At 34.7% G+C, this 22,090-nt stretch overlaps 1 protein-coding gene across 1 annotated transcript in view; it reads left to right on the forward strand.

The window, feature by feature from the left end:
• Positions 1 to 14,872, forward strand: part of LOC149178935 (uncharacterized) — a 39,620-nt gene extending 24,748 nt beyond the window's left edge. The window contains exon 2 of the transcript XR_016258884.1: positions 14,857 to 14,872. The gene's annotated coding sequence lies outside the window, so the exon portion shown is untranslated. The remainder of the gene's footprint in view (positions 1 to 14,856) is intronic.
• Positions 14,873 to 22,090: the final 7,218 nt, after the last annotated feature.

Below are 22,090 nucleotides of genomic sequence, written 5' to 3' on the forward strand. Positions count from 1 at the left end.
ATAAGCACCAAGTTGACCATCGGTTTCAATTTGGGGGCAAGGTATGACTCCACATTAGCAATGATAGAATGAAGGGAGAAGGGAATAAATTGAGACCCATTTGATGTGGTCCCTTCACCATATTGGAGAAGATTGGAGACAATGAATTCCATCTTGACTTGCCTGCTTATATGCAAATGCACTGAGTAGTGAATGTTGAAAACTTAAAATTTTATGAACCTCCATTGATTATGGATACCAAAGAGGTTGCACGGATTCAGATAGTGGATGATTTTGTACTGGAGTATCTAGACAAGTTGCCCGAAGATATCATTCCTAGAACTTTAGGATGGGGAGATGTGGAGTATATTTGTGTGGGTTTCAAAGGAATGCATCTGAGTAAAGCTCGATGGATGGAGAAAGAAAAAGTGAGGGAGAAATTTCCTAACTTTCCAACTGATTAAAAATGCTTTTGGCGGTCCAAAGCTCTTAGTGGGGAGGATTGGTCCACGCGGATCTCTAAAAAGTACTAGTGGCATGGTAAAAAGGGTCAAAAATCAAAGTGGTAGAATTTTGATAAAATTAGCACCAGATTTGAAGTGCTTGTCATCCTGAATCTAATGATGTGAACAACACTCGAATCCGAGCTCATATGAAGAAGTTAGAGCAAGTCAAAGTTTACGTTTGACTTGGACAGGGGGGAGGAGAAAATGACGTGGAAAAAATCTTCAGTGAATGGGGAAGCACTAAGTGGCAGGTGGCCATTGGCCCCACAATTCACTGATCACAAAAGGTAAAGGTCCTCTATTAAGGAATCAGCCTCAATAGATTCAGGTTGCGATTTTGATTGCACAATCACGGATCGGAGGTAGGTCAGCGGTTTTACAAATTGGCCCCAGGAAAGAAAGGGTGCAATGCGATGATTGCAATCACACATCGCAAAGGAAAGTGCACTACAGAATCGGCCCCCGGTAGTCAGGGTTGCGATTGCAATATCACAATCGCATATCACACAATGTCGCATTCGTAAATAGTAAGACTCGCTAGTTCCACTGATTGCGATGAGCCAATGTTCCCAGATGCGATATGGTATAGAGTGCAATTTTGAAAATTCATCGGGACTGCTGGATCGAGCATCGCACATCGCACAGTGCAACGACCCGTATGGAGGATCACCCCTGCTCCGACCGATTGCGATTTGCGATGGGTTATCGACGCCGATAGACTATGGCCACCGATGGTAAAGCCGCTAGGTTTAGGAGTGCATTGATTTATCTGCAGTTTGAGGTTTAATGTGAAAAGGGTCTGTGAACTATGTTGATGGTGTTTTTTATATGTTTGAGAGGTTTTTTACATGCGTACTATTCATGGCTTGAGAATCTTTGTTGGAAACGCCCGCATGATAGACTTGTCATCTGTTGGGAACTGCGCAGGATTGAGGAGTTGGCCGATCAAGTATATATATATATATATATATATATATATATATATATATATATATATATATTGGACGGTCTGCATAGGAAAAGAGGGGGCTGGCTTAGGAGTTGAGAAAATCAGTGTACGTAGCGAACCTGGCAGCTCGCTGGAACCTTGCCTTGAGAAGTAGGGAGGCTCTAAGAGGGTGCAAAAGCTTCATTTCTCCTAATTGGGTGTTCGGATAAGCGATTGTGCACAATTTGTTGCCAGGATTTCAGTGGTACTATCTGTTTCTGAAGCTGGGCTCTCCATTCTTCATCCATCGTTCAGCTCGGAGGTATAAGAATTGCAAATGAATGTTGTTTGTACTCTTAGCTCTTTTTATGCCACTTAATGAATGAAGGCCTCCCCACTATTGAGTAGGGCCCAGAGGCGTAGTCCAAATTGGATGAGCTCCAGAATAAAAATATTTGTGTCATGGTTTCATGCTTATCTTGTTATTTCCGCATTGTTTTATGCGTTTTTAAGTTCTGTGGTTAACAAGTTCCGTTTCACATAATTCTGATGCATCTATAAGTAAAATATCTTGGATCAGTAGATTTTATGGTTACTTACTAAACACTCAAAAATAGAAATTGTTTCCAGCTACATTGAAGGATAGAAATCTTAAATGGTTCATGAGTTTAGGGACTATTTCAATAAAATCACAAAATGATATTTCTAGAAAAATATAAAGATCATGATCTTAAATATGAAATCTTTAAAATGACTCAAAAATAAGAGATTCTTGAGGATCTAATATAGATATATGTATAATGTTAAGAGGGAAAAATTACGTCATTTAGGATTTGACACACCAAAGTCCTATTACTTAGAACAATTAGAGATGAGTCGAATGACCTCATTGATCTCATGAATAGAAGTGGTGTATACCAATTATCATTTGAAGAAATTTATGGAATATGCAAGCACATATCAAGAGGAAGGGAAAGAGTAAGTCAATCAACATCGAGATCGGTAAGTCAATTTGAGCTTGGAAATTCACTTGATAACTTTAAAATAAACTTTTTAGCAATTTAATTGAATAAGTAGAAATGTTAAGAATTCAAAATGAGAAAAAATAAGATGTTGATATTTTTGTTATCCATGCAGAATCACACACCACTAAATATTTCCCATCATTACTAAGGTTGAAGGAAGTTTACCAAGAGGATAATGGGACAAGTCAAAGACTAAAGCAACTATGTTATGTAGCGCCAAAAAGATCATGGCAGCCTATTCAACCAAGTATGATGCAAAACCCTAATTCACAATTTCAAGGTTATGCACATCCATCTCAATGAAATTGAAACACACCCTTTCCTTGGCAACCTTGGCCATTTCAACCCCAAAACCAATCATGGAAACAAGGTTGGAAAATACCTTATTGGAGAAATCCAAAATATTTTCCTCAATTTTCCTCATAACCAACTCCACCATAACCACATCCATCTCAAATATCCACTCCATTTCAACTACTTGTCCAACCATTTCTAAACCCAAATAATTTAGTGACTCAACCCACTTACAATGTTGACATACAAAACTTCCAAACAACTCCTCTTGATCTGAATGGTATTCATCTTATCTCAAGAAGTGTATTGCAAAAAAGAGATTCTCTTCATGTCATTGAAGGACAACATTCAGGAAAAGAAGATTCAAATGAGAAGACCAAAGAATCATGGGCCACACTTGATGAAGAGCAGACATCAGAATCAAAGATTGGGAAAGTTCCCTCATGTTTACCATCAAATATTCCACGTCTTCAACATAATAATCAACAAAATGAGGAATATTTGAAAGTCATGGTACAATAAGACATGAAAAATGATCCATATGAATAAGCGAACCAAGGGCATCAAAGTTACATTGAGGTTTGGTTCTAGAAAATCAACAACATGGAGCATCACTCTCTTCTTCAACAATGTTTGATATCGTAAAAGTCAAAGCATTTGGTCTCTAAAATTCAGGTACATGTCAAATCATATATTTCGAGCCTACACAGGAGTTTATCTATCATTTTGATGTGCACATGGATCCATTGGAAGTATTCTTATACTTGAAAGAATTTTTGTTTTCTCAAGTAGAGTAGGATAAAAAAAAAGAAATAAAAAAAAGAAAAAATAAGAAGAAAAATCAAATCTCAGGTGAAATCCTCCTTTGAGGGTCTGAGATTGACTCATTCATTGAAAAACTCTATGAGGCGGTCAATGGGTTGGAAAAAGAGAAAAAAACAGAAAAAAGAAAAGTTCTTAGGTGAAAAACTCCTTTGAGGTGCTTAGGCAGACCTACTAGTTGAAAACCTCATTGAGGCAATAAGTAGGCCTGAAAGAAAAAAAAAGAAAAAAATGAAAGAAAATATTTGCTCCATGTATCTCTCTTATATGAATATAGGTGCTCTCCAACCTTTCCAAGAAACAAGAACAAGTTAGCACCAAAAGAAAAAAATGATCAAACTTGGATTTTCTCCTCCTTTGCTCAAATGCTCCAATATGTCCAAGGCCATCTCAATCCATCACCTTCATCCATTTCCAACATCCATGCATCATTTCCAAGCCTTTCTGATTCATTTTCTTCAATGTCCTAAAATGCTATAGGAGGAAAAAAGGCACAGGGAAGAAAATTGTTTTTACCATATCTTGAAAACTATGCATCCATTGACTGAGTTGTTTCATGGGGAGATGCATATGGATGATGGTAACATTCTAAAGGAATTTCAACAAATTCTAGTGCACACTTTTCGAGACATAGTCCTCCATAACCTACAACCATTTTTATTTATTCAATAGATTAACGCATCCATTGGTCAAGATGTTTTATGAGGAGGTGCATACGAATGATGGAAACATGCTAAAAAAAACTCAAGTCAATCCAGTGTACCATTTGAGAGATATGGATAAAACAATTCTGCAACAGGAGATTGTCCTAAAATGATATAGGAGCAACCAAAAGTGCAACGGGACAGAGATCAACTTGGTAAAAGATCCCCAAAGGTCCTATTTTCCTTGAGAAATGTTGGGAGAGGTCCACTCTAGTTCATTCACCCCAATCACCACTCCATTCATCCAAATCCATCACCAAGATTCCACCTCTAGCCACACATGAAAATAAACACCGAAAAATGACTTTGACTTCAATTTTTTTTTTCTTTTCCCATAACTTTCACCACCTTCTAAAGATTTTATTCTTGTCCCTAAAACCCACTATCATTTGTCCGAGTACCTCAATGTAGTGTGATATTGTGAGAAGAAACTAAATGACTGCTACAGGAGGAAAAAAATCTTATAGAAGCCTTCACAAATTCATGAGAAAACATGATCCAAGGATTATTATTGCTCCAGAAAAAAGAGTTGGCCACCCCTGAATCTTCAGGAATCCACACCATCCCTGAGGATAATTTGTAAGGTAAACCATCCTCTCCAAAAATATAAGATCGAAAACTGGAGAGATTCCTACAAGAAAGAAAGGTTCCATCTGTCAACTGTATCATATAAAGACCTGTGAATAAGCAAAACAAGGAAATTCACACTTCCTAAGAACCATGGATCGTTCATCAACTCAGCAGTGGCATGCATGCTTCTCCAACAACCATCAGGTAGGTATAAGTATGAAATATTCTTCACCTCTTCTTTTGAGCGTATTATGGTCAGAAATTTGTTGTCAATGCATGAGAGACGAGGTTTTATAAGCTAAGGATGAATTAGCAGCCTTGGCCACCCTCAACCAGTTAGGTGCATCTAAATCCCTCACTCATGCAACATGGAAAAGCCAAATTAAAGAAGGTCATGATTATGAGAAGTGGTGACAATGGTTAAAAGAGGGAATTCATGAAAAGTCCAAGTCACCAAAGCACTCTAAGCCATTACCACAAAAGAGAATAAAAGTACGAGGCTCAAATTCACTTGCGCAATCAGTGATTCCCAAGAAACAGTTTGTTATGTAACCAACTCATAAAATAGAAAAAAAGATAGATCAACGAATTCAAAATCAGCGTCTTCGAGGGGGAAACCTCCTTTACATTACAAAAATGAATAATTCTTGTATGATACAAATTAAAAAAGCTCATTTCTATATATAGGAGTCTAAGGGGTCATAATATAATCAAAGCCGACATAATAATAATAATATAAGGGCACAAGAATACAATAGCGGGTTTCTATGGGGTGCAATAATAACAATACGGGGACAATAGGGGCACAACAATAACAATAAGGGCTATAATTAAAATAGTAATGGGGGAATCACTAGTATTATAGGGACCTCACAAGCCCCTCTCCTTCAAAAAAGTGTTGGTATCAACGCTTGAGTAGTTCCGGATGCTATTGTATAGAATTATCACCCTCCCATGTGGAATCTTCAGCAGGTAAGTTATTCCACTTGATGAGATACTCCGAAATTGATCGATTTCGTAGCTGTCGAGTTCTTGTTTCTGTGATTACTTCAAGTTCCAATATGATTTTACCTTCCTCATCAAGTTCTGACAATATTGTTTGAACTGGGAGTTTGTCGCCTATAACCTTCCTTAAGCATGAAACATGGAAAACTGTGTGCACTCCGGAAGCTGCAAAATGATCCAATTTCTATGCCATAGTACCAATCTTTTGCAACACCTTGTACAAACCATAATACTTTGGTGATAATTTATTATCCTTCTTAGTTTGCTTAAGGAAATTTGTTTATATGGTTGTAGTCGTAGGAATACGTAGTCACCTACATCAAAACTTATTTCACTGCGATGATGATTTTCCTGTTGTTTCATTCTATTCTATGCTAAAGTGAGGTTATCCTTTAAAAGTTGGAGAACTTGTTTTTGATGCTCGTTGTGATCTTCCATTGCTTGAACCTTAGAATTTTCTCTTAAATATGATGTGATGGGCGGTGCATGATATCCATAAAGTGCCATAAATGGGGTCATTTTTGCTGCAGTATGGAAGGAAGTGTTATACAAAAATTTAGCCAAAGGCAACCATTTGACTCATTGTGTTTGTTTCTCAGATACAAAGAATCAGAGATATTCTTCTGAACATTTGTTTAGTATCCTAGTTTTCCTATTAGATTGAGGATGATAAGATGAGCTATGAGCTAACTGAGTACCAAGACAAAAAAATAATTATGTCCAAAAATTTCCAATGAAAATGGGATCTCTTTCACTTACAATAATCTTTGGGTTTCCATGTAGCTTTTGAATTGTTTTCATAAATGAAACAGAAATTGGACTTGCTTTAAATGGATGTGATAATGCATAAAATTGTGCATATTTGGTAAATCTATCAACTACCACCATGATGACACTATTTCCTTCAGACTTGGGTAAGCCTGTGATAAAATCCATTGATACCTCCTCCCAACGTTGGCTTGGAATGGATAAAGGTTGTAATAGACTTGGGGTCTTAATTGTTTCAACTTTATTTTGTTGGCAAACCAAACATTCTGCCACAAACTTTTGAATATCTGATTGAAGGCCATCCCAAAAAAATCCTTCTTAACCCTGTGGTAAGTTTTTAAAAATCCAGAGTGCCCTCCCAAGGGAGAGGTGTGCAATTCCATAAGAATATTTTGTGTGAGTTAGGAATTCTTACATAGGTATAAGCGATCTCTGTACCATAACGAATCATTTTTCCAGCCAAATGTATCAGATGTACTGGGATCTTGTTGTAACTTTTGAATGAGTGCCCACACTTTTTCATCATTCTTCCATACATCCCTTGCTTCGTTTATCCAGTCTGGTTGGATAATAGAAATGACGCAAAGCAATGCTTCCACATCCTCATCCTCATCCTTTCTTGAGAGTGCATATGCCACAACATTTTGCTTCCCCTTTTTGTAGATGATTTCAAAGTTATAACCCAACATCTTTGTGACCCATTTTTGCCGCTCTTCTGAAAATAATATTTGTTCTAAAAAGTATTTAAGACTATCATGATCTGTTTTTACCTTGAAGTGTATTCCCATTAGGTAGGGTCGCCATTTCTTAAGTGCATGTAGTATTGCCACATTTCCTTAAATAGCTTTGTGTAAATACTTTCCTTTGATTCAAGGACTTTAGAAAGCAATGGGTATTTCTTTTTGAATTAAAACAACACCAATTCAATTTTATGAGGCATCAAATTCCACAATAAAGGTTTTTGTGAAGTCTGAGGTAGCTAAGATCAGTGCTTGGCACATTGTCTCTTTAAGATTTTCAAAGGCCTTCGTTGCTTCTCGAGTCCATGAAAATGCATCTTTCTTCAATAATGTTGTTAGAGGTGCTGCTCTTCTCCCATAATTCTTAACAAACTTGTGATAATACCCTGTCAACCCGAGAAATCCTCACAAATGCTTTATGGATGTGGGGATTTTCCATTCCTTAATGGCTTTAATTTTGCTATGGTCTACCTTCACACCTTCATGAGATACAATATGACCCAAATATTCCACCTCTTGTACTCCAAAGAAACATTTGGAGCTTTTTTCATATAATTTTTTCTCCTCCAATAGTTTGAGCACACTGTCAACATGTTGAACATGATCCTTCCAAGACTTGCTGTAGACTAGTATATCATCAAAAAATACTAACACAAATTTTCTAAGGAAGGGTTTCAAAATGGAATTCATCAAACCTTGAAATGTAGAAGGTGCATTGGTTAGGCCAAAATTCATGACTAAAAATTCATAACGACCCTCATGAGTTCTAACTGTTGTTTTTGGAATGTCTTCAATCTTCATTCTGATTTGATGATATCCTGAATGAAGATCAAAATTGGTGAAGTAAATTGTTCCATGAAATTCATCCAATAATTCATCAATGACAGGAATGGGAAATTTATCTTTAATAATGAGCTTGTTGAACTCTCTATAATCCAGACACATGCGCCATGACCCATCCTTCTTGTGCACCAATACTAATGGAGCAGAGAAATAACTTTGACTAGGTTGAATTATACCAACCTCTAGCATTTCTGTAACCATACATTAAATTTCACTCTTTTGGGAATAGGGATATCTGTAAGGCCTGATGTTTGGAGGAACACTTTCTGGAATCAAATGAATAGAATGATCATGATCATGAATAGGTGGGAGGCCTTTGGAAGTCTCAAATACGTTGGAATGATTGTCCAATACTTTTTGGAGATCTGGAGAAATAGATGATTTCGATGTGGGAACCTCTAGCGAACATAATTGTGCAATTACACCTCATTGTTATTTCTTTAGAAGCTTTGTCATTCTTTTAAAGATGATCATGTTTCTCGGTTTCCTTGTGATACGCCTTAATTCAACTTCCTTTCCTTCCGAAGAAAATTTCATGAAAAGTTCTTGAAAATTAAAAGTTTTTCTACCCAAGGATTGTAGCCATTGGAATCCTAGTATAACATCTGCACCACCCATTGGAATCCTAGCATAACATCTGCACCACCCATTGGAATGGAAAGCATTGAGGTATTCAATACATATTCTCCCATGGATAGCTTGATATTATGGCACTTTCCAGAGAAATTTATGGTTCCTCCACTTGCAACCATCAATTGACACTCTGGGGCTAGATATAGGAAGAAATTCAATTCCTTAGCTATCTTACAATGAAAAAATTATGGGTACTACCCGAATCAATCAACACTATTGCGTTTTTCTTCTTGACATGTCCTTCTATCTTGATAGTTTCAGGAGTGGTAATTCCAGCCAATGCATTACAAGATATGGTCAGATTCATTTATTCTTTCTCTAGTGTTTTTTCTTGGTGTATATCCTCTTCTTTTGATGTTTCTTGTTCCATTTCTCCCTCCTCTTGACAATCTATGTAAAATAATTTCTTCTTGGCACACTTATGACCTTTAGTGTATTTGCTATCACAATTGTAACAAAGCCCTTTTGCTCTTTTTTCTTTCGATTGTTTTGGTGTAAACCTTGTAGGTTGTGGAAGGCTAGGGGCAACAATACTTCCATCTTTATAGTTGTGAGTGGTAGGCTTCTTTGTTTCCATAATTTTTCTTTACATTTTTTTTTCCAACCTGAATGTCTTCCCCAATGAATCAAGTTCCCAAAGGCGAACCTCACGTTGGATGCTATCCTTTAAAGAACCTATGAACACATCAATATTATGCTCCTTTGGAATATCTTTTACCCTTATATTCAATTTTTTGAAGTTCTCAATGTGCTCCATCATTGAACCCTTTTGTTTGAGATTTATCAATTGGCTAAAAAATGTGTTTCTTTTTGTATCCTCATAACGTGCTATCATTTCTTCCGTAAAAGTTGCCAAAGTGACAATTTTTTTATGAGAGAAATGCCATCGATACCATACAAACTGATTTGGTTCCAAATATAAAGTTGCAATGCGTACCTTTTTGTTTGTTTTTCACATTATGGAGATCGAAATATTGCTCCATCTGTAGTATCCATGTTATGGGATCCTTTCCATCAAACTTCCTCATATAGATATTTGGAAAATAGCGGGTCTTCAATCCATCGTTAGAGTTTATGAAATCATGATTAAAATTTCTTTTGTTCTCGTCACGGGGTTCCTTTACTTCCCTTTCGCCATTAGTAAGAATTTCTTGTAGAAAATTTGTTAAATATGTCTTGAAATCTTCCATGTTTCCTTTAAGTTTTTCTTCTATACCATCCATCTTAGCTTCCACGCGTGCCTTCAAATCTTCCATGTTGCCTTTAAATTTTTCTTCTATACCATCCATATTAGCTTCCATGCCATCCATCTTTGCTTCCACACCTTTCTTTAAACTATCTTTCTTAGCTTCTGTTACTTTTTGTGAGAGTGAGTTTTGTTGCACTTGATTTCATAATTTTAATATATCATGTTTCATTTCTTCCTCTTCTTCATGATTCATGCCAGATATTTTAGGTTGCTTATTAGGTGTTTCCATTTTATTTCTTTGGGTCATCAATTAATCATAATAATGCTTCACTATGCCCTTTGAATTCCTTTAAACTAATTTTTCAAACCAAACTTGTGCAAAATTTTAAAAAACTTACACACATGTTATCACTTTGTAGGAGCTCGATATTGAATCTGTTGTATCTCTGTAATTTTGGATCTCCAAGGTCTGAAATTTTATCCTGCAGTCGCCCTCTGAGTCCTCTTTCCAACTCCACAAGTATGATCAATATTGGATTCTCCAAGGAAGCATTACTCCAAATATCCCACAATGACCTGATTATACACTGGTTCAGTAGAGGGAACGTGTATGAAGTGCCACGTGTCATGGTTTCAACCTTAGGACCTGAAACTGATACAAAGAAAATTATAGGTCATTCTATTTCTGTAACTATTTACGAAATTTCAATGTGATACTCGGAGATAAAGTTATGACAATTTTCCCCACGTCACCTATTTGAGATATAATTCGGAAGCCTGCAAAAACCCTAACTTCCTTGGCTCCTATCTCTGAAAATATAGTGATAAAAGATCTGAAATTCAAACTCGAGGTTCATCGTGATAAGTGGGTTTTAATTTCTGCATCTGAAATGTCGTAAAAACAAAGTTGTAGCGAAAAGGCCACGGTGACCTATTTGGAGAAGCGAAACCCTAGAATCCAAAGCTATAGTACCAAATGTTATGTAACCAACTCACAAAATAGAAGAAAAGATAGATAAACAACTTCAAAATTAGCCTCTTCAAGAGGGAAACTTCCTTTACATTACACAAATGAATCATTCTTGGATGATACAAATGAAAAAAACCTCCTTTCTATATATATGAGTCTAAGGGGTCACAATATAAGCAAAGTCGACATAACAATAATAATATAAGGGCACAAAAATAACAATAGTGGTCTTCAATGGGGCACAATAATAACAATATGGGGACAATTGGGGCACAAAAATAACAATAAGGGTTACAATGACAATAGCAATGGGGGTATCACTAGTATTATAGGGACCTAACACAGTCTGAATAACCCATCAAGGTACAAAAAGATGAGCTAGATGCTACCAGGGGCTACCTAGGATGCTACAAAAGATACACAAAGTTGATTTTCAAGCGCTATAGGATCGAGCATATCTGCTACAGGAGAAACAAGGTTGCTACAAGAGAGACAAACTATGTGCTATAGGAGAAAACATAGATGCTACAAGAAGGCATAAGTTGTTGCAAAAGACCCTTATTTTGAGGAATTTCACCCCCAAATCCTAGGATTTGAAGAACAACATCCAAAGGAAGGGTAAATACATGTTTCTCCTCGCCATATGTGAACAAGAAGCCTGCAAAATTTTAAGTTTTTTCAGTAGTACAACCTATGGGAAACTTTTGATAAAAGTTTACAAATAAAAAATGAAATATGGATGTTTCCTTTGAATTGAGCGTGACAAGAAAGGTAATTTCAATTATTTTTCGGTGAGAATGAAATAAAATTTCCTCGAGGAAAATATAAGAAAGTTTTTCTTTTTTTCACTTTAGAAACTCTCATTACACATAAATATCTAAAACTTGTAGCCAAATAGAGAATTGCCTTGCCAACTTTGGAAAATTGTATTGAAGGCTAAGGGGAGTGGATCTAACCAAAGAAATCCCACAACCAAGAAGAAGGAGAAGAAGAATCTAATGAATAAGCTGAAGAAGATGGAGAAGAGGGAGATTAGCTAAAAGAAAAACTGAAGGACGAAGAAGGAGAAGAGGAACAAAAAGTGCTAAAAACCAAAATAGTAGTGCCTAAGAGAGACCTAATCAAAACAAATAATTCCAGAGCCCATTAGGAAATCATCTAGGCCACAAAAGAGAATAAGAATGAAATAAAAGGCAATAAGGAATTCACCATCAAAATAGAACTCAAAACACAGTGATGAAAAGAGGTTTTCCAAGAGGTCTCTAATCTCTTTCTAGCGTCCATCCAAGGCGTAGAAGATGTTATAGAAATGTAAGAGGAAAAATTAAGCATGAGGTGCGATTTTGGTCAATATTTGATAGATTTTGTGATGTTCTACATAATGCTACAAGTCTACTACAAGATGCTCTATGTTGCTACAAGATCACATCTGAGGTTTTTTTTGGGTTTCAGAGGTGTCCAAATGGTGGAAAAAGGTAGTAGAAGATTGGAAAAGGATGTGGAAAACCTTACCAAACCAATTTTTTTTCAAGAACCCATCTTGCACAAGGGGAAAAAAGAAGGTTAATGGCCTCTAGAAACACTGTGGTTTTCTATGCACAAACAGTTTTAGAAAAATAAGGTGAAATAGAATGAATGTCTCAAGGGATAGGGTGTGAATGCAATGGACCTACAAGCCAACAAAGTTAACTTGAAAAGAGGAAGGTTATGTTTTTATGCTTGAAAGTTTGCTAAACAATCATGAAAAGAAATGCTACATCAACACTTTCAGTAGGGGGGTTTGATGGGACTCCAAATTATACATAAATTAATACCCATCTAACCATCCTTCAACAAAGGAAACCTCTATTTCTGCATCATATGACATATTTTTAACTTTAATATGTTCATTAGAAAGGTTTAAAGATAATTGCATATTTGTTCCTAGTATTATTTATTTTTGTAGAATATTGTGAGAATATTGGGAAAATTATGAAGATTTGGAAGAGGAGATAGTCTAGGGACTTTCTCTCTTGCCAAAAGAGGATCAAGATTGGATAATAAAAATTATGAAATTATTTTACACATTCTAGAGCTTTAGTGATTGATAAAATCTAGAAACGTGTTCCTTGTTAATTAATGCATATTCCTAGTGTTTGGAACCAGATCCACTATTTGAGGGATTTTGGAGGGGAAAACTTCATCCTTTCAAGGAGAATGCTTCCCCATCAATTTGTATAAGTAAAAATTCAAATTTTCCTCTAGGCGCATGTGTTTCTCAGTCTTCTTATGGAGAAAACTTGTTATTTAGCAGCCCCACTTTCATTTCTAGCAGGGATGTACTTGCATTGATGAAATAATTAAGTTTGGTGCCATTTTTAGCTTCTAAAAATTGCTTTCCTTTGTATTGCTCTAATTTTCCTTGGGATTGGCCATCCTAGGAGCCTTATATCCCTCTTTTACAATTTCTTTATTTCCTTTGAATGAATTTTTCACTTAAATCTCTTATCCCTACATTTACTATTTATGCTTCTTTTGTTGTAGGTTACATTGCTTAAATGATTGAAGTGAGTTTTTTTGCAGTTTATTTATAGATTCGAAATCATAATGGATCCTTATAAAAACTTTTAAAATTCATATTCATCATTGAGCTACTTGGATTGGTATACTAGTTCACAAATCTAAAATTTCTGGAAATACCTTGTAGCAAAATAATAATAATTTTCTGCTATTTTTTATAACATGTTAATGAGCTTCATTTGAGTTGATTTCAATTTTATTTGGTCATAAAAATATTTAATTTAATAAAAAAAATTACCCCATAGTGGTTTCACTTGATTAGGTTGGTCATTTTGTAGGTTAACTAGCTTACTAGTTCTTGAATTTTTGGTTTTTAGAGTAGTAATTTTCTGCTATTTTTTAGCACATGTTAGTAAGGTTATTTTGGAGTGATTTCACTTGGAATTGAGTCCTAAGACATCTTAATTAATAAAAAAAAATTTCACATCCCATTTTCATTTGATCTACTTGGCCATTCGACAAGTTATCTCGTTCCCGTAGCAAAACAAGGCCTCCTGTAGAACCTCCGTGGCACTCCTGTAACATGTGTAAACTTAACTAGATCAGCTCCAAAAGGTTCGTTTTTGTCTCTTAGGCTTCAATACTGACCCCCAGGATTCAAAACTGTGATTGAGTAAGACCAAAAATCTTTTAAGACTTGCCTCTTCTCCATTGCAATTCACCTATGCAGTTTAGGTGAGTGGACAGATACATTACTTGAAGAGCATAATGATGATATTAATTATTACCTTATGAAGAACCTTGTGAACTCTATTGGAAAAATATATCTTGAATTCAACGATTGAAGAATGATTTCATTTTTTTGATACATCTTAAGTTATGGTTTCCATTTCAGACATTGTTATTTCTATTGCGTAGACTAGGATTCATTTTGATGTACCATTTACACTCTGCAAATAGGTTAATGTTTACATTTCTACAAATATGATTAACATTTACATTCATGAAACGTATAATAGCCTTTCCTTTATGCAAAAGTAACTGATATTTTTTCTCTGCAAAAGTAATTAGGTTTCCTTTATGAAAATAGAGTAATATTTCCATTTGTGCAATTAGTTTAGGCTTGGATTTCATGGAATTCACTTCATTGCATCAGATCAACGAAAGAATGACACATTTCATGCTACACATATAGTTCCAAAACTTCTTAATTTTGTAAGAACCTAGGGTTAATAATTTAAGTTGGTAGCCTTGGGAGTTGCAACATTGAGGCTCATCATATGGTTCCCAGTTAGTTTCATGTGTTGAAAAAAGTCATGGTTTTAGATTTGTGTATTTATTCATCACCATTTTTTAACATGTGGTATGTTTATTTTTATAGCGATGCAACAATACACAACCATGGTGATAAACCAAGAGCAAAGAGAGATGTAAGACCATACAATATTACCTTCCATGCCAAGTACATTTGATGCTCTATTTCATTGTGTGTGCACACATAACTTGATTCTCTAGAAAATTTCATTACACTAACATATGAGACTTTGCTGAGTAACTATAGAACAAGTGGAGAAGCATCATATTCTACCATGACTGATCATCCATTGAAGGCCTTCAACTCTAGTGGAATCAGTGAGCTATGCACAAACAATAAGTAAGTACTTTCCAGAGAGTGTATTCATGTACTTTCCAAAGTGATGTCCCAATTAAATGCATATATAACTTCGATAGAGTTTTTTCATTTATTTGGTTTGAGTGGTAAAATATTCTTAACATTCCTTATTTTTCCATGTGAAATTTGCACATGCCTCACATTGCTTGGGCTGGTAATGGATATGAAAAGAAATTTGTGTATGATTTAGTGGGATTCTCAGGTGCTTGCTATGTTTTTATAGATATTTTAATCACTCTTTAAAGGAAAATTAATTGAATATATTTCATCCCCACAACTCACATGGTATTAGATTTCTAGTATTTTCCTAGCAATAATCAACAAGATTAGCTTGCTAATTTTTTGGTGCTTAGAAATAGGCGGCAACATGTCTAAAGATAACATAAGTTATTGAAATAGGATAGAGGCATACTAATCATAAGTGCTCTTATCCATTGTATGCATTTCTTGTAATTTTATTTGTAGAGAACCACCCTCTTGATACACTTGTACCTTCAAACTTGTTGCATCTATTGTGCACTTTGAGCTTGATAACTGATATTTACCATGTCTTGTTTCATTTTTCTTATGAAAAAGTCTCTCTTTATTACTTCTAGGAAAGCTCTTAGTTACCTTCAAAGTCTCTTAAATGCAATACCCTTTAGATTATTTTTGAAAATGTTCTATGCATATTTAGATATCTTCAACTTGTTATGCTCAAAGTAGAATACTCCTAATTTCACTTATGTTTTGAGTCTTTCGTATGCAGCAAGACCAATTTCAAGACTTACTTCCCACCTTTATACATGTTATTGATCTCAATGTACTTCCCCGTGTTCTATTCAATGGTGTTAGAAGCCTATCATTTACCTCACACTGTATGATTTGCTGCAAACAACATTGTAATAAAAAATGACTTGCCATTAATCAGGTAGTTTTGAATAAAACCCACGCCTCAGGGATCTTGAATTGCAAGGGGGAGAAACATATGATTTAGGATGATGATGGAAGCAAGTAGGATGCAGGGAAAGTTTTTTGAAGATGTCATTTTGTAAACAATGATAAATTTCACTCTCATATTTTTTCCATGTTAGATTGTAAAGAAATTTCCATGGTTAATGTTCCTTTGTATTCAATTGTAGGTGCAAAATCCTCAGCAACTTCCACACCTTCTCTATTGGTCTATACAATATTGTAACTTAAATAGATATGAACTATACTAATATATCAGAGAGAATATTTCCAGATGCTATTTCTAAGCACTACCAATTCTTTGCAATATATTTATGTATAGGACATGAATGCTAATGGATAATTAAAATATGACTACATTAAATGCATGAAAAATTATGCTCCCACTGCTATGTGTTCAATTTCTATTATGATCTCTCCCTCTCTCTCTCATAAGAACATCATTTAACTCTTCATTTTTTCTTGTCCATGGTGACATCAAGCATGGAATGTGTGTTTCAATCTTTATCCAAATACTGAAGACAAATGATCATATGAGTAACTAAGAAGAAGACAAACACACATGCAAGTACAAATAGGAAACCATTTACACATGAATCTTTGAAACTACTCATAGTGAATTCTATTGATCTCCAAAACTTTACAACAATACATAAGGTTTCTATTTTCCCCAAAAATTACGAACCCTTGGATTTTCTTTTACATGTAATATATAGAAAAAACATACCAAGTTGAGATCCAAAATATCTAGGGAAATTGAACTAACAGAATATTACAAAGCTTTACATAATTAAAAACTCAAAATATAAACTAATCCCTAATTTATAGTTTAATTAGGTCTTCGTATTTTTTATCTTGAGCCTAGACACAACATTGAAGAAAGTTGATGACTTCCCTGAGCTATCTGATGATCCCTTGGAGGAAATCTGGGATGCAAATCACCAAAATTAGGGTTCTCTCGAAATTTCTATGTGAAGTCTAGCTGCTACATCTCTCAACACAACACCTATGATTTGTATTGGGGTATGTTGGATTTTATCTCTGCTTTCGATGCTTTGTTGAAGTAAATGCTTGATGAAGTGGCAATTCAAGAAAGTCTTCAACTACCCATCTAATCCCTGATCCTAGGCCCCCAAATATGCTAACTCACCCTCCAGATGAGTAACACTACAAAATAATATAGAAACACAATAATTTTTGTCAAAATTTCCCTTGAACATTGTGCCATGGATGTCCTTTGCATAATCCTCATGAAAAAAACTTATAGGTGGATAAATCGTTCTTTCATCATATATTTTCTTATGATAATATTATATAAGGGAATAGATAATTCTTCCTTCTTGCAAAAGAATAACTCTAATTTAAACTCAACATAATTAAAAGAAATCAAAAAACGCATCAATAAATGAATTGATTCATTTTCAAGTTACATAAAGTTCAAATTTTAACCCAAAAATATTAAGCAAGAATATGAATAGCTTCATTTATTTCAAAGTTGCAAGAGTTCAAATTTTATACTATTATTACCCCAACTTCATCTATTTTACAACATCATAAATCATTAAGGGATGATGGAATATGAAACTTTGAAGGCAAAGATACAAGTGGGTCTACCTTACCAGAAATCAACACCTCATAAAATCCATAACCAGCTGGAAGTTCTAATTCCATAAACAAATTGTCTTTCCCCAAAAGAAAGATAATGAATTTGATCAAGAGAAGGTTTCTTTTCACAATACATGTTCTTAGGCTTTGACTTTGAATTTCTAAAAGCTTATGAATGACCCCATACAATCAAAATTCCATCATGTACCTCAATTGCATCAAGATCTTCACTTATCACGGCTTCAATCTCCTACAAGTAAGTCCTCCCTACTTCCAATTTATATGTTTATTCTAAATATTTATTTCTACCATCATTATGTGTGTGAGAGAGACTACTATTTCCTAGTTATGGTTGAGATATCTCCAAAATATGATGATTAGTATGGATTTAATCAATTGTGATCCAATAATTCATATACTCATGTTCCTGGAACTTCCCCCAAAACGTATTTCTATCCAGAGAGTTGTGGAGAGTGATATGTCCAAAATCCCATCATTTGAATGAATTTAATGAGTTATGATCAATATTCATATGCCCAATTTACTAAAACACCTACTGAAAGCTTGTGTCTGTCAAATAGTTGTGCAAAATGTGGTATATTTTTTAATCTCAATAGTAGCTACGAGTACCTTTCAGATCTCTATTTTGAAGCGAGAAATAGGGTCACCCTTTCATTCTCTTTCATTAATGACATCAAGTTTATATTTCAAAACAAAGACATGATTATACCCTTCTTTGAGAACTTGAACTATTGGGGATTTCAATGAAATAGGACCAAACTCAACTAGGTAAGCTAGGCACATCAGTGATAGAAACTCAGCTGACATATAGTCCTGTAAACAGTAAGCCACTTTGTGTTTTCAATCATTTCTTCTCACCAAATACCACAGATAAACTATATGTCATGTGAGGGGAGTGTATCCAATCTTTCATTCTGTTACAATGTTTAAGAACTATCCATATTAAGAGATGGAAAGTAGAGGCTATCCTCATTTCCTAAAGGAACTGAAATCTATTAATCCATCTATACCTAGCAGATGATTTCTCACCTTCCTTTGAGTCTGTATAATTGAAATGTTGCATTTATAGAAATAGTTATTTATAGTAAGATTTCTTCTTGTTAGTGATTGGAAACAAACTCGTGGTCAACTAGATGGGTAGGGTATTTCTTAGTCGGCACTTAGACAAAGTTTAATTTTAGAGAGAGCAAGAGAAGATTGAGCTTCCATCTAGAGAATGAAAACATTGAGTTTAATTATGGGAACAAAGAACACTAATAGAAAAATAAAATGGAGAGCACTATCAAGAAGAGTAGAGCTAAGAAATTTATGAATAGAAAACACCCTCAAGCAAAGAACAACAAGAGAAAATAGAATCTGTTAGTATTCAACCCTATATTTACAAACTCCTAGACATTTTGCATTTCCTACATCAAAGAAATCCAAGGAATTCTTGGGGTTTCTTCCATTGAAGGCCAAGAGATATTCATTTGAATATAGGGGTTAGGTAAAGTTTCCTTGTCGTTGCCCTATATTCCATCGAACAAATTATGTGATTATGCTTTATTCCTGTAAATCCAAAAGTTAACTTATGCTCTATATGGGTTGCCAATTTAAGAAGTTGCAAGGGTTAGTGCACATCCTAAGTTTCATGTTAGTAAAATATCCATTTAAGTGGTGATGCTAACCTAAACTAAGTCTTCTTTTTCAAAACCTTGCAAATCTCTTTCTTAGCAGCATTGCAAAATCATTTTCCAACGCCTATAGTAGTGAAGCCATTGAAGTTTCGACTTTAGGAAATGATGTTAATAAGGTTTAAAAGGGTGAATAAAGTGGTATTATGGTGTCATATCATGTTAATAGTATTAAAGTCCAAAAGTAAAAGTTCAATAGAGTTATAAGTTAAAATGGTCCGAGAAGGGAGTGTTTTATTTTAACGAGACTTTAAAGGACCTCAGAGTAAGTTAAGCAGTGTTAACTAATTTTGAGGTGGCGGGGCATGTAATTCAAAGTGTGGTCACTCAAGACGAGAAAAACAACTAAATAAATGGGGAAAATCAAGCATCTCAAACTATACAAGCTAGATGGGTTACAATTGTTTCAAATTTATAGAGAGTTACATCCAATCTTTAGGGAGACAGGTTCAAAAATCCATTTTCCACCTTTTCAGTGGGTATGATCTCAAAATGGATTCTAATTTCATCGACACATTTAATGGCATAAGTGTTATAGCTTAGGGATTATAATTTAGGTGACAGAGGAGAACATTGTTGAAGAGATAAAGATACCAACTTGGGGGAAATATGGTTTAAAAACAGAACAATTTAGGGATTTAACCTAAATTACTTTTTGAAAGATCATTGTGATGACCCCTGCTAGAGCAAAGTTGTCCCGTTGCAACATTTCGAAGCCATAATGGGCTCAATTCATAAGGACGATTAAGTTGTTTTTTACATGTGAAGGCCGGTTTTCCAAGGTTTTATCATATCACATGAGGTTTCTCGTACACCTTGTCAAGTTTAATAGGATGAATATGCCCTTTTACCTACATCAAAGTTTGATGAAGATGGTCATGAGTGTCAGAAAGAAGAGAATTTTGCACCCACACGATGTGTATCACCATGGCTTGATCCAGATTTTATATATTCATGAGATGAGCAAGAAAGCAGAGAAGCCAAGGAGAAGAAAACCTTTTCATAGGAGAAAAATAAGGAATAAAATGAAGAAAATCTTCAAAAACCTAGCTACAGTTCTAGAGACCAGCCAACCAACTCGTGTTCATGAGCTTGCAGAAAATTTAGTAAAAAAACAGAAGCTATGGTCTATGAAAGAAGGCCAAAGAAACAACGAAAGCAAGTACCAGGTGTCAAAGAACCAGAGCATGTGGAAGTGAGGAGAAGCAAAAAACAATAGAAAAGAGAGAAAACCGAGTATGTGAAAAAACCACATACCAGACCCTCAAACAAATGAAGATTATGGTTAAAGTCTAAACTAAACCCTAAAATTAAAAAACATATTTTCATAGATAAAGAAGAGGATATAGGATGTTATAAGAAGAAGAGAAAGAAGGTTGTAAAAAGGGTAAAATAGAGTATTCCAAAAAAATAAAGAAGGAAATGCTAGTAGATGACCAAACCACTCAGAAGAAAAGCAGGAGCATCACTAGGTCAATGACGAATGAGGACAACCTATTTGCACTTGCACATACAACAGAGGTCATGGAAAGTTGAATATGTCGAAGTAGTTTTGGAGGCAGGGGAATAAACAGTTTTTCAACCATTAGAGGAATTTTAGCCTAAAAGTGCCCATGAGATTTTCATGTAATATCCATGTCATAATATGTAAACCAATCAAAGTCCTTTAAATTTAAAAAGAGGTACATGTAAGAATTTTGGAGGGAAAAGAAGAAAAACAACTTTTTTAATTGTACCTTTTGCTTATCTTCTCATAGGTTTACTCAAATTCCAAGTGTAGACACTTGTTGACATAGAATCAAAATCCAGATCCAACAAGCACCCATTATGCATAATTTTAAGCAAAATTACATTGATAAAAATTAAAGACATTAAAAAAATGTGTTGACCACGTTTTTTAATGTATCTTCAATTTTTATCAATGTGGATATTCTCAAAAGTATGCATAATGAGTGCTCGTTGGATGTGGAATTTCATTTTGCATCCAACGAGTGTCTACACTTGAAATTTGAGTAAACATATAAGTAGATACACCAAAAATACAATTAAAAAATGTAGTTTTCTCCTTTTCCCTCTAAAATTGATATCTCTTATTTTATTATTTAACTATTGTGTTATTATTTTTCCTTAGGAGGCCACTTTTAGGCTAGAATTTCCTGTAATGTAACACATTTTGTTAGAGGAGTAAACATAGTTTTGCAAAAAAGTAGGGTTTCTAGCCATGTAGATGGATGACTCAGCGATGCGAGAGTGCCTATAAATAAAAATCTGGTTCAAAAAGTAGGAGAAAGTCTTTAAAAATTCAATAAATTCTAGTACTAACTAGCATAGACTTCAACAAGTGGTTCCAAATCCATATATTCAGTGATTTGACTCCATATTTTCAGCAGACACCTAGTGTAATTCCAGTGAGTTCTCTCTTTTTATGTCTAGATATAGAATGAAATTCTGAATAGTTTTGTTAAGAGAAATTAGGCCTTATAGTTATTTTCCCAAACATGATGGATCTCAAACATATGATGTTTTCCTATATAATATATGAAAAATATGAGCCAAAGGTTGGATTTTGAAGGAAAAATAGCCATTGTTTGTTTGTGTTGAAGAAATTTTATTTTATAGTTGTCAGGATTAGAGGATTGATGATTATTGGCAAAAATATTCTTGTTATGGTATTTACTAGTGTGTAGTTTCTA

Source organism: Pinus tabuliformis, chromosome 4_1 (genome assembly GCF_031772625.1).
Source record: "Pinus tabuliformis cultivar Carrire ecotype Pingquan chromosome 4_1, CPIR1, whole genome shotgun sequence".
In the NCBI taxonomy this organism is placed as follows: Eukaryota; Viridiplantae; Streptophyta; class Pinopsida; order Pinales; family Pinaceae; genus Pinus; species Pinus tabuliformis.